This window comes from Ixodes scapularis, unplaced genomic scaffold (genome assembly GCF_016920785.2).
Source record: "Ixodes scapularis isolate PalLabHiFi unplaced genomic scaffold, ASM1692078v2 PGA_scaffold1__304_contigs__length_218370807, whole genome shotgun sequence".
Lineage (NCBI taxonomy): Eukaryota > Metazoa > Arthropoda > Arachnida > Ixodida > Ixodidae > Ixodes > Ixodes scapularis.
The window spans coordinates 159,266,993-159,279,346 of NW_024609846.1; the positions used below are offsets into that span (position 1 = coordinate 159,266,993).

General features: G+C 43.6%; 1 protein-coding gene and 1 non-coding gene across 2 annotated transcripts in view; one reads left to right on the top strand and one right to left on the bottom strand.

The window, feature by feature from the left end:
* Positions 1-12,354, top strand: part of LOC8054055 (neprilysin-1) — a 257,784-nt gene that overhangs the window by 82,945 nt on the left and 162,485 nt on the right. The window lies entirely within an intron of this gene.
* On the bottom strand, positions 2,823-2,895 carry Trnat-ggu. The gene has a single exon. It is a non-coding gene; the product is annotated as a tRNA-Thr (tRNA).

Here is a 12,354-nt window from a genome sequence, read left to right on the forward strand (position 1 = left end):
GTAAAATGTAACCGACAGAACATAGCGCTGGCCTACCTTCGCACATTTGCATTCTTTACGAAGCTATTTCGGCTAAGTAAGCCCTAGCATTTGGGTACAAAGTCAGTCTCGGGTCAACAGTAGTAAGGTGGTAAGTTGGGCGAGTTGGTAAACGCTGAACATGATAAACAATCGCGCACAAAGAAACAAGGGAAAAAGGGGATGGAACAGAGAACATAGGCAGCTAGGCGCGTACTCACAACTCTGATGTAATAGGTGAAGAAAAGAAAGGTGAAGCAAGACTCATGACAGGGAGGGACACCAGCACCAGGGGAATGCTGGTCATTGTCATCCCGTTCCAAAAACGATATTCTTAACTAAACGTCCTCGCACCCCAAGATAGTGTAGAGAGGCATAGCCATCTTCTGCATCACTTCAGTTTTAAAAAAGTAATGGTTCCGTGCCCTTACTGGTCATTTCTAGGGCCAAATCGATAGAAATTAAGACCCTACTCAAGAATATTTAAGGTTCCTGAATCGGGTCTTAATAGAGGCTGTAGGAAACGCTGGTAAAAAAGGTAAACGGGGGGAACAATCTAGGCGTAATGTTGAAAAAACAAAAACGGGTGGTGGTTATACCAGAGTTGTTCCGTTACTTTAAAAATGTAATAGATTAAATTAACGAACAAAAGGTTAGGACGCAAACGAGCTGGTGAACGTTTAGCATAATTTAAAACAAACCGCCGAAACTGGGGAAAAGACGTAGGAGAACACAACACACAGTCACTGAATACACAGAGACTCTCTGTGCTGTGTTGCCCTTCGTCCTTTTACCAGTCTGGAGGGTTCGTCTTCAATTGGGATAAAATTACAAGTTATCGAGCTTCAAATGTAATGGGTTTTTGTTAGAAATTACTTCTGCTGAAAAGTAACCGATTACTTTACTCGTTGCCTTACAAATTACTTTCACGTTACTTTTACTATACACTTATCAAGAAAACAATAGAAGCAATTTTTTTTTTTTCAAAATTATCGCACAACACTATTTTCAATTTCTCATGCGTACGCATTAGGGTAGTGCTTATAAAAATAAAATATTTCATTTAGCAGAAAGAATGGAGGTGCACTCCGTTCACCTATAGGCTGACAATGCAGCAAAAGCTCCAACCACACCCGCCATCGCACTAGCTTAGGGCGACCAGAAATGGTCCCTGGCATTCTCCAGAAAAAGCTAGCGGTGTGCATGTTCAATAGCAGCGCCTACCTCCGCTAGGATATTCGTAGGTAAGGAACCGATCTGCGAAAGCTCCCCTTGAAAAGGGCCTTTCAAGCGTGAGCGCAACTTCTCAAAGCTGCGGTCTCGTGCCTGTAGCTTTGATGCGTTGTCAGCCTACGCATGAACGGAGTATAGTTTCATACAGTCCTGAAAAATGCACGCGCGCTCGCTTTTGAGATTTGGTCGAGCGGGTGGTCGGACAGTCATATTGATCCAGTTTCTGTATTATGTTCATGTCTGTTAAGAAGTAACGAGTAATTAAAGTAATCCGTTACTACCGCGAAAAAGTAACGAGTCAATTACAAAATTGCTTTAAAAAGTAACGGATTACCAGTAATCCGTTACTTCTAAAAGATTACTTACCAAGAATGGGTAATACCTAAATTTCCGTGTTTTCGGATAAATCCGAAAAACTCCGAAAAACATCCTCCAGTAAAATGTTTTGTCAATTCGGATTTATCTTATAAACTCCGAATTTCGATGTGGCAACCTCCCCCCCCCCCCCCCCTCCCACACACACATACACACAAAAAAATGTTTTACATTAATGGTTTGATCAACGCGTACAGTTATTGGTCCTGGAAAAATGCCACCCCGCCTTTGTTTCAAATTTCGGTCATAACAATAGGTCATTGTACTTTCGGGTCACGACAAAAGTCACGTTTATGTTTCGAGTTTGGGTCATACTATTTCTGCTTTAGAGGAAGGAGAGGATGTGTTTTGTAACAGTGAAAGCTATGGACCATAGAGATTGCATAAAGTGGCAAAGAGGGACAGTTGAAACTTATTTATTATATCCTTTGCCACTCTACCTCGCGCTGTAGGTTGATGGAATAGTATCCAACGAATATAAGCTTCCCAGCGACTACCTCTCGAAGTTTATTGATTTTAAGGTATCGACATTTATCGAAGCAACACTTGTGTGCAAACTTTGTCGTAAGACGAATTCGTCTTGCCAGTTGTAATGGCATCAACGCGAAATAAAACTGGAGAAAATATTAATGGATACAATCGCGTTTTTTTTTTTGTGTCCAGCATACGTTTACACCCGGATAATATTAATTTATTTTTAAGAAGAAACACTGCGAAATTAAACTCCGACTGTCGGAGAACTGGGAATGAAACTAAAGTAAATTCCGCCGAATTCCGAAGTTTCGGCAAAAACTAAACTCCGAAAAACACCCTCAGAAATTGACGAAAAATAGAATTCAAAAACACGGAATCTATAGTTATGCCATATCTACACAATATATCCCATGATCGAAAAAAAGATGACACGCATGCATGGTGAGCCCCTAGTACATTCAGCCCTTTAAAAAATGCGACAAATTCGTTTTAGGGTTCGCACGAAAGCAGAAAATTGATAAAAACACACGTTCCACAAAACACGTGTGCGCCCCTTTTGTTTCCTGTTCATCGGGCGTTGTGTATAGTTTTCCTCTTTCCTGTGGACGATGCTATGATGAAAATGATGAAAATAATCCCTGGAGAAGGGGAACAAGAAGGAAAAAGGACAAACATAAATCTCCAAAACACAGCTAGGTGACTGGTGAGCGACCGAAAAAATCCGCCTGGTCCGGGTATCGAACCCGGGACCTCTCCATTACCGGTGGAGCGCTCTACCAACTCAGCTAACCAGGGGTTAGACGTCAGTAGAGCAAACGGGTTTTATCAGTTGCCACCAGTGTAACACCAACAAGGGTGAAGCTTGCAAGTTAAGGTTGTAATTATAATGCAATTAAATGCAAAGGTGCAAGCGAGCTGGACGAAAATGATGAAAATGATCCCTGGAGAAGGGGAACAAGAGGGACAAAGGACAAACATAAATCTCCAAAATACAGCTAGGTGACTGGTGAGCAACCGAAAAAATCCGCCTGGTCCGGGTATCGAACCCGGGACCTCTCCATTACAGGTGGAGCGCTCTACCAATTCAGCTAACCACGGGTTAGACGTCAGTAGAGCAAACGGGTTTTATCAGTTGCCACCAGTCTAACACCAACAAGGGTGAAGCTTGCAAGTTAAGGTTGTAATTATAATGCAATTAAATGCAAAGGTGCAAGCGAGCTGGACGAGAATGATGAAAATAATCCATGGAGAAGGGGAACAAGAGGGACAAAGGACAAACATAAATCTCCAAAACACAGCTAGGTGACTGGTGAGCGACCGAAAAAATCCGCCTAGTCCGGGTATCGAACCCGGGACCTCTCCATTACAGGTGGAGCGCTCCACCAACTCAGCTGACCAGGGGTTAGACGTCAGTAGAGCAAACGGGTTTTATCAGTTGCCACCAGTCTAACACCAACAAGGGTGAAGCTTGCAAGTTAAGGTTGTAATTATAATGCAATTAAATGCAAAGGTGCAAGCGAGCTGGACAAGAATGATGAAAATAATCCCTGGAGAAGGGTAACAAGAGGGACAAAGGACAAACATAAATCTCCAAAACACAGCTAGGTGACTGGTGAGCGACCGAAAAAATCCGCCTGGTCCGGGTATCGAACCCGGGACCTCTCCATTACAGGTGGAGCGCTCTACCAACTCAGCTAACCAGGGGTTAGACGTCAGTAGAGCAAACGGGTTTTATCCCGTTTGCTCTACTGAGCAAACGGAGCGCTTTACCATTACAGGTGGAGCGCTCCACCAACTCAGCTAACCAGGGGTTAGACGTCAGTAGAGCAAACGGGTTTTATCAGTTGCCACCAGTCTAACACCAACAAGGGTGAAGCTTGCAAGTTAAGGTTGTAATTATAATGCAATTAAATGCAAAGGTGCAAGCGAGCTGGACAAGAATGATGAAAATAGTCCCTGGAGAAGGGTAACAAGAGGGACAAAGGACAAACATAAATCTCCAAAACACAGCTAGGTGACTGGTGAGCGACCGAAAAAATCCGCCTGGTCCGGGTATCGAACCCGGGACCTCTCCATTACAGGTGGAGCACTCTACCAACTCAGCTAACCAGGGGTTAGACGTCAGTAGAGCAAACGGGTTTTATCAGTTGCCACCAGTCTAACACCAACAAGGGTGAAGCTTGCAAGTTAAGGTTGTAATTATAATGCAATTAAATGCAAAGGTGCAAGCGAGCTGGACAAGAATGATGAAAATAATCCCTGGAGAAGGGTAACAAGAGGGACAAAGGACAAACATAAATCTCCAAAACACAGCTAGGTGACTGGTGAGCGACCGAAAAAATCCGCCTGGTCCGGGTATCGAACCCGGGACCTCTCCATTACAGGTGGAGCGCTCTACCAACTCAGCTAAATAGGGGTTAGATGTCAGTAGAGCAAACGGGTTTTATCAGTTGCCACCAGTCTAACACCAACAAGGGTGAAGCTTGCAAGTTAAGGTTGTAATTATAATGCAATTAAATGCAAAGGTGCAAGCGAGCTGGACAAGAATGACGAAAATAATCCCTGAAGAAGGGTAACAAGAGGGACAAAGGACAAACATAAATCTCCAAAACACAGCTAGGTGACTGGTGAGCGACCGAAAAAATCCGCCTGTCCGGGTATCGAACCCGGGACCTCTCCATTACAGGTGGAGTGCTCTACCAACTCAGCTAACCAGAGGTTAGACGTCAGTAGAGCAAACGGGTTTTATCAGTTGCCACCAGTCTAACACCAACAAGGGTGAAGCTTGCAAGTTAAGGTTGTAATTATAATGCAATTGAATGCAAAGGTGCAAGCGAGCTGGACAAGAATGATGAAAATAATCCCTGGAGAAGGGTAACAAGAGGGACAAAGGACAAACATAAATCTCCAAAACACAGCTAGGTGACTGGTGAGCGACCGAAAAAATCCGCCTGGTCCGGGTATCGAACCCGGGACCTCTCCATTACAGGTGGAGCGCTCTACCAACTCAGCTAACCAGGGGTTAGACGTCAGTAGAGCAAACGGGTTTTATCAGTTGCCACCAGTCTAACACCAACAAGGGTGAAGCTTGCAAGTTAAGGTTGTAATTATAATGCAATTAAATGCAAAGGTGCAAGCGAGCTGGACAAGAATGATGAAAATAATCCCTGGAGAAGGGTAACAAGAGGGACAAAGGACAAACATAAATCTCCAAAACACAGCTAGGCGACTGGTGAGCGACCGAAAAAATCCGCCTGGTCCGGTGCTATGTCGCACGAGCAAGACGATGTCTGTATGGCCAGCTGCGAGAGCATAATCTTTCTTTAACATTAACCGTAGGAGGTCACATTTCGGTACATTGTAAAACCTGTACGTGTTTACGATGTTTAAAAGGAGCTCAATTATTGGGTGGATAAAAAAAAACAAAAAAAAAAAAAACACGCGAGGTCTTGTAAACTTTGAGATGGGAAACGATAAAAAAAACGGACGAACACAACAAGGTGCTCGAGGCATTTAATATATTTGGTTTGACCCATCGCTGTGTTGGTAACCCGTCGGTGGCTGTCAGTGAAAAAGAATTTACTTTCTTGCGGTCATTTGGTTGCGACTGAACGGTATTCTCCCTGGTACCGGTGTCCCCTGTCATGAGTTTTGCTTCATCTTTCTTTACTTTACCTATTAGTAGTAAATCAGAGTCGTAAATACGCGCCCATATGTTTTCTGTGTTCTGTGTTTCGTCCTCCTTTGTCCTTTTGCCTTAAAGCGCAATTTTTCATCAGGCCAGACAGTGTTCAGGGGGCAATGCTGCATCTTGTAGGTGTTTGAGGGTGTGTCAGAGAATTTGTTAAGGTGATGTAGTATATATTAAGAGGGTGCGTATTTGTGTGATTGAGATTTTTTTTCCTTTTTTTTTTGTGAGAGATAGCTGGTCAGTTTATGCGAAAGACGTCGGCCAGTCTGAAGGCCATAAGGCTTAAGAGTTCATTAGTTGCCTTGATAACAAAAGCTGTGTCCACAGAAAAGAACTTTGCCGACGCACGGGGTGTAAATAAGGAAAATAAACAAGTTAACTGAGCTTGAGGACGTTTCTCTTCCGTTTCATTTTCTTGCACTAAAATGTTAATTTTGTTTTTCAAAAATGGTTTCGGCTTTTACAGAATATCAGGTAATACCAACATGCTTTGCTAGAAACAAATTATCTTAATCGAACAAAAGACGAGCAACGGCCAAGCCTCTAGTATTATTGTCAAAAAGTGGCTTTCCAAGAAAGGAGAGGGCAACGAGTTAGCACAGGAAGATCTATAGTGTGAAATATTGAACGTGTCTTGATCCTCCTGATAAACCTTCGAGGCACAGGATATGTGATAAGTGCGTTTTTCATAAGGTTCGACTCATTATGCTTGGTTACGGGGATCTTTGGGTGGTTTCGAATGTCTTGTTAAGGTTTTTGGACGCACGTTTTGTACCTCGTTCCTTGAAAACTTGAAAACCCTGAAGCCATGCCCTTCCCAGTACGGGATGTCTCCCATTCTTCACCACTTGGATTTAATGTCGCTTGACTTTCCCGTTCTATCGCATCTCCACTTGAACCATTCCCTCTGGAACGATGGGCTTGCAGGGGTACAGCTTTAGCGTTATTCCCGAAGTCATGGTGATGAGTTGAGCGTCTTGGTAAATACTCAGAAAAACAGCGTGCTTAATGAAGAAATATATAAAGAAAACAAGAGAGGTGAAACAAGACGGCTGTCTCGTGTCATCTCACTTGTTATCTATCTACCTTTCTTCCCTAAGTTCGGCATGTTTTTATTTTTTTTCAAGTATTTCACAAGGTTTAATCTGGATATCTGGAAGAATTTCTTGAAATGTCTCCAGGTTGATCCCAGTCACGGTTGTAACCTGTGCCAATCTTGATCTGATAAAGTTTGTTGCAAATCTCCACAGTCACTGTGATGGGTTTCGTGTAGCTTGAGTCGATGAAATAAAACGGAGTTTCTTCTCCCGACTTCTGTGCGGTGACATGGTTGGCGAAGTTTAGTTTATCCTTATTTCTCGAATTTTTTTTTATCTCGTTTCCTGTCACAAAAAATCATTTGGAAGTGTCCTTTTCTTCCTTATATTTTACAAGTCTTGTTCCGTGCAAAGCAGTTTTATGGGTCGTGATTTTGCTTTCCGGAACAGTGACATGGGATCCTGTTTGTACGAGATTTTCCTTTTCCCTCGCTTGTCTTTTTCAAAAGTGAGTCTTGTATTTCTACCCTTGTGCCAAGCGATTGACATCTTGTTGGGTCACAATAAACTCCTTATTTCCTTCGCATCCTTCATGGCTATCTTCATCGAAGTGGTAAGATCCACCGAAGCCTTGAATGACAGTGTTGGTTCAGCCAGCAGCTTTTCGAGAAATTTTCCGTCCTACATGCCGTCAATGAGCTTGTCTTAAAGTCGGTCGCTGAGGGAAACACCAAAATTGCATTGTAGTGACAGCTCTTTGAGCGCAGCTACGTAATCTGCGATGGTTTCGGATTCCAGCTGCTTCCGGTGATGGAATTTGTAGCGTTTAACTATTACATTGGGCGTCGAGTCGATGTGGTTCTGCACTAGTTGAACGATCTGTACGTACGTCTTGGTGCTTGGTTGATCAAGTGCCACAAAGTTCAATATTAGTCCGTACATTTCTTTTCCGACAACAGAGAGAAGAATCTCGGCTCGCTTTTGTTGCGGAATGTCGTTCGCAGCGAAGAACACTTCGATCCTTTCGATGTACTAAGATCATGATTCCTATTTCTGATCAAACTCTTAACCCGTGCGAAGCTTTGTTTATGTTTGAGGTGGGGCGTCACATACATTACCGCCCTCTCCTTTGTTTCGATGTCGCGCAGTTCTTTATATCCGTCTTTGTTGCATGAATCCCATCATTGTCGCCATTGTAATGTACCGGTTAATTTGGGACAATGCAAGGATATATTTTTTATCTGTTTAGGTTACAATCGGTTGGTGTTACGAGAAGTGACTTTTCTGGTTTGCTACCGCGCCCCGTCTGTTGCTTCCAGGCGTCCCGTGCTTTTTCGTGACTCGTCAATCGGCACTCTCATGCCGATGTTTCCGGTTGCATCCGCCGTTCTTTGGACTCAATGGGCTTGTGTTCGCTATACGTGGCGAACACGCACGTAATAAACGGCAAGCGCGGCAGCCCCAGATGATGTGTTAATTATCTTCTGTCTAGTAGCATGAATTGGATTGTGGTGATTTAAGGTTTCCGAGGAGATGGAGTTGCTTGTTAGTAGACGAGCAGTTGGCATATAACCGTTGTAGTACTAAACACTCAGTATTACAAAAATGTGTTTAGTTTGAGTTTGAAATACATTTTATTGCTCAAAACACACAGAAACAAAGACGAGAATCAGACACCAAGGTGCGCTACGTCACTAATATACCATCCATGTTTCTGATATCATCCCATCACTAGCCAACCCGATGCCAGGCCTCGTCATGCGTGATGCATCTTACGTGATGGGGTGATATCAGAAACACGGATGGTATATAAGTGACGTTTCATGTAATAAAATCAGTTGTTAGTAGCGCACTTCGGTGTCTGATTCTCGTCTTTGTGTCCTTGTTTTTGAGCGCTAAAATGTACTCCAAGTTCCAAAACCAACTAGCCCAACAATCTACTCTTCGTTGAGTTGCTCAAAAAACCACCTTTAACCAGTCGCCGGCTATAGTCGCGTTCCTTTTTTATTTTGCTTTTACTCTGGATGATTTAAAAGTGCAGTGCACGAAAAAAAGGAGTATTGGAGTAAGGGCAGAAATGTAGCGAAAACGTTGTCTCTGCTTCGGTATCACGCGATCAGGAACGCACGGGTCACGTCAACATCGAGGATGCGTCCCAGGGACGCCAAAAGGTTTGATCTTGTCGGCGGCCTTCTTTTCCGGCCGTTCGTCGAATTCTGAGTATTCTTGAAGGAGATTGTTTTACCTCGTGTGAAATAAACTCAAAAAGACTCACTGGTCAGGTTGAACAAGGTTTTCAGTTCATCTACACATTCCAAAAATCTGCACAAGTAAATGGCTCCTGCACTTATTTCCCCGTGGGGCACTTCTACCACTGCCATTCCGATCTGTGCTTTCGGGAACGCCGGCACTCACGACGAAAACGAGCAAATCCTTATCAGCGTCGAATATATGCCGTGAAACTTCCCTTTCTCCGGGCAGTCAAGGAATTCTATGGCCTGCTTTAGTAAACTCTTGCTTTGTTTTTGTTAAAAACCGTTAAAGAAGTTGTAGGCAACCTGTTGATTCAAGGCGTGGGACCAGGTTGCCTCATGTAAAATTGTCTCTCGCCGTTTTCCACCTCGAGGTGACCAAGTTCAATTGGCCACGCGAGTGGCGCTCCACCGCTAAGATAAGGCCGGAGGAGAAGTATGTGCACATGCTTTTGGGTCTCAGCGTAGACAGTTTTTCTCCTCCGCTACGTTATCCGCGAAGAAAACGCCGCCGCTGCGCATGCGCGCCGCCAGCCTTGTCTGCATGTTTCAAGGTCTTGTGGCGGATTACCGAGCGCTGTCCGGGTGCTTAGCGGGCTGCGAAAACGGTCTGCTACAATTCCTCCAAAAATGACTACGTGCCGTTCAACCCTTGCGTCGTGTCATTCTTCGAGGCGTGTAGCAGCAAGCAAAATCCTACAAGTAACTTGTAGGATTTTGCTTGCTGTCTGTCTTTTACATCTCGTTTCTTTTTCTTTTTTTTCTAGTGTAATGAATTCTGTGAAGTATATAAAGACACGGGGCTTTGCTTTGTAAGTTCAAGTTGTATTTTATGTCTCGGTTTGTAGCTTATGGCGTTGTTCACACGAGGGAGAAATGCCGAGGATTTCTCGCCGGCGCGAGCATCACGCGATGAAAACATCAGGTTTTTGCGATGTGGCGCTGTCACGTCAGATACGCGGCAGACGTAGAGAGGGATGCTCGGGCGGCATAAACGACCCTGCTTTGGCGTTCGTGTAGTTTGTTTGCAATACTATTTTGTCAATAAGCTCTTCTTGGTGTCAAATGTGGAGCTCTAAATTCGTCTGCGGAGCTGTCAAGTGTGAAAAGCGCTAAATTGGACCGTAAACGCTGTCATCCATCCCCCCGGCACCTCGTCAAAGTGAACGCGCAAACTGAGGACGAAATTGCGCCCGCTGTCGACGTCATGTACATACGTGCGCGGGTTTCTCCCCAGTAAAATAACGCTCTTTTCAAATAAAAAAAAGACAGCTGAGTTAATATATTTTTTTCTGTTAAGCATTTTAGACGCCCAGTCCTATAAAGCCCTTCGGGTTCGTGTTGGTATAAGAAATAAATAACACCACCAATTTTCTTTTAAACAGCGTAGCCATTTGTGATGGCGCTTGGGACCTATAATCTTAGTGGAACGAAGAATATACGTCCTTCTCAACTGAGTCTTCATAAACAGTGAGTCCGATACCGTCCGTCCTTCTTAAACGTAGCCGATGAATGCGAGTCAATAAAGATTCGTTTCAATGCTACTCCTGGATATGTAGGAAGGCAAATGATTGGCCTGTTGTGATCAACCCGGATCCCATGTAGGAGCTTCTGAAATAATAGGGAGTTTCAGTAAATCGTTTTCAAAGGCCCGCTACCGCTACGTGCGCGCGCTTCAGAGCATGCATCGAAGTGGCATCGCGAGCTCCCGCTTCAAATAGCGTGACCTGAAAACACGATCTACAAAAACTCTCCAATGAAAACAAAAAAAAAGTACTCGTACTGTACGTTAGATAGCAGATAAAGCTACTATCCATGCTGCGAGTACGAATGGTATCAGTATGAACAAACAGAACTAATTTATTTATATTATCGATGTTTTTTTTTGTTTTTTTTTTTTTGCTGCGAAACTAGAACAGAGAAGTGTTTAAAGTCTCTACAAATAGATAATTAGAGAACACTCTTAAGGATCTCTGCGCGTCCTCTTTCTCGTGCAATACGCCGTTGACCAATCGTACAACTTGTGGAAAGCCTTTCACGAATGACTAGTCACGAAAAATAATTATATGCAAAAACGCGTAGTTCGGATGGCCGATTTGTATCTGAATTAGTAACAGGTTTCAGCTGAGCTAGTTGGTTCATACTTCAGGTGAGGCCAGCTGACCTAGAATAAACATACACAGAAAAAAAACATACACACGGCTGGACTAAAAATGACTTTTCTATTTCCTCCTCGTCTACTACGAACCCAACATGAGGGAAATATTCTCTCCGCTAAGAAATATTACTGCTTTAGTGCACCTTCTCTCCCGCTGCACGAGAAAGAAAAAAGAAATCTTTCGGGAGTTAAATATGCCGTTAGGAAGGAAAGAGAAGAAGAAAAGAGAATATTTCTCCCATGTGGGGTTCGTAGTAGAAGAAAAGGAAAAAGAAAATTCAGTTGTTAGTCGAGTGGTGTTTATGGCCTTTCTTTGTGTGCATGTTTATTCTAGATCAGCTGGCCTTAACTGAAGTATCTGAATTAGACCGTCTCAGCGCATCTCAGCATCTTTATATAATTATTTGATTACCCTCAGGGGCTTAAGACATCAGTGAGGGGAGTGGGTATAAACCTATGAAGATAAAGCAACAAAATGCAGTTATTATTAGTGCAGTGAAATGGCTCCGAGCTACAATAGTAGTTATGGCATTTCTTAACTGTTGGTGAGCTTCGACAGTTTCTGTTGGCGCGGGAAGGCAATTGCACTCTTCTGATGTGCGGGAAAATATGACTGAGAAAAGCATGCGTTCAACAAAATGAAATCCGGAGCATTTGAAGATGATCTAGTCGAGATAATTGAGGTAAAATAAGTTTGGAACGCGCTCCGTTTATCTTAGCGATTGACATTCGGTGAGCTGTACGGCGAAGCTCACCCGTAGGAATAATTTTTGAGTGGCAGTTCATTCCCACAGTCCATGTTTCTCCGAAGATGCTGCTGAAGTCTGCGCATCTGATTACGTTGTTTGCAGATAGAGAATGCAAATGAACTTTTCCCACGAGAATGACAAACTTTCACAGTGCTTTGCTAGGCTTCTTCGGGGCATTGCAACAATTTACTGTGCACGTGTTGTGCGGGGAAGCAGACGCATGGCGTTGTTAATAAACACTGCAAATGTCATTCTATTGGAAGCGTGCGACAAGATGGTGGCGCCACGGTCCGGCTCTTAGCAAAAGCATTTCGCTCTGAACACGGCTGCACTGGCATAGACATCCTCTTTAGCAGCCGACCTTTGC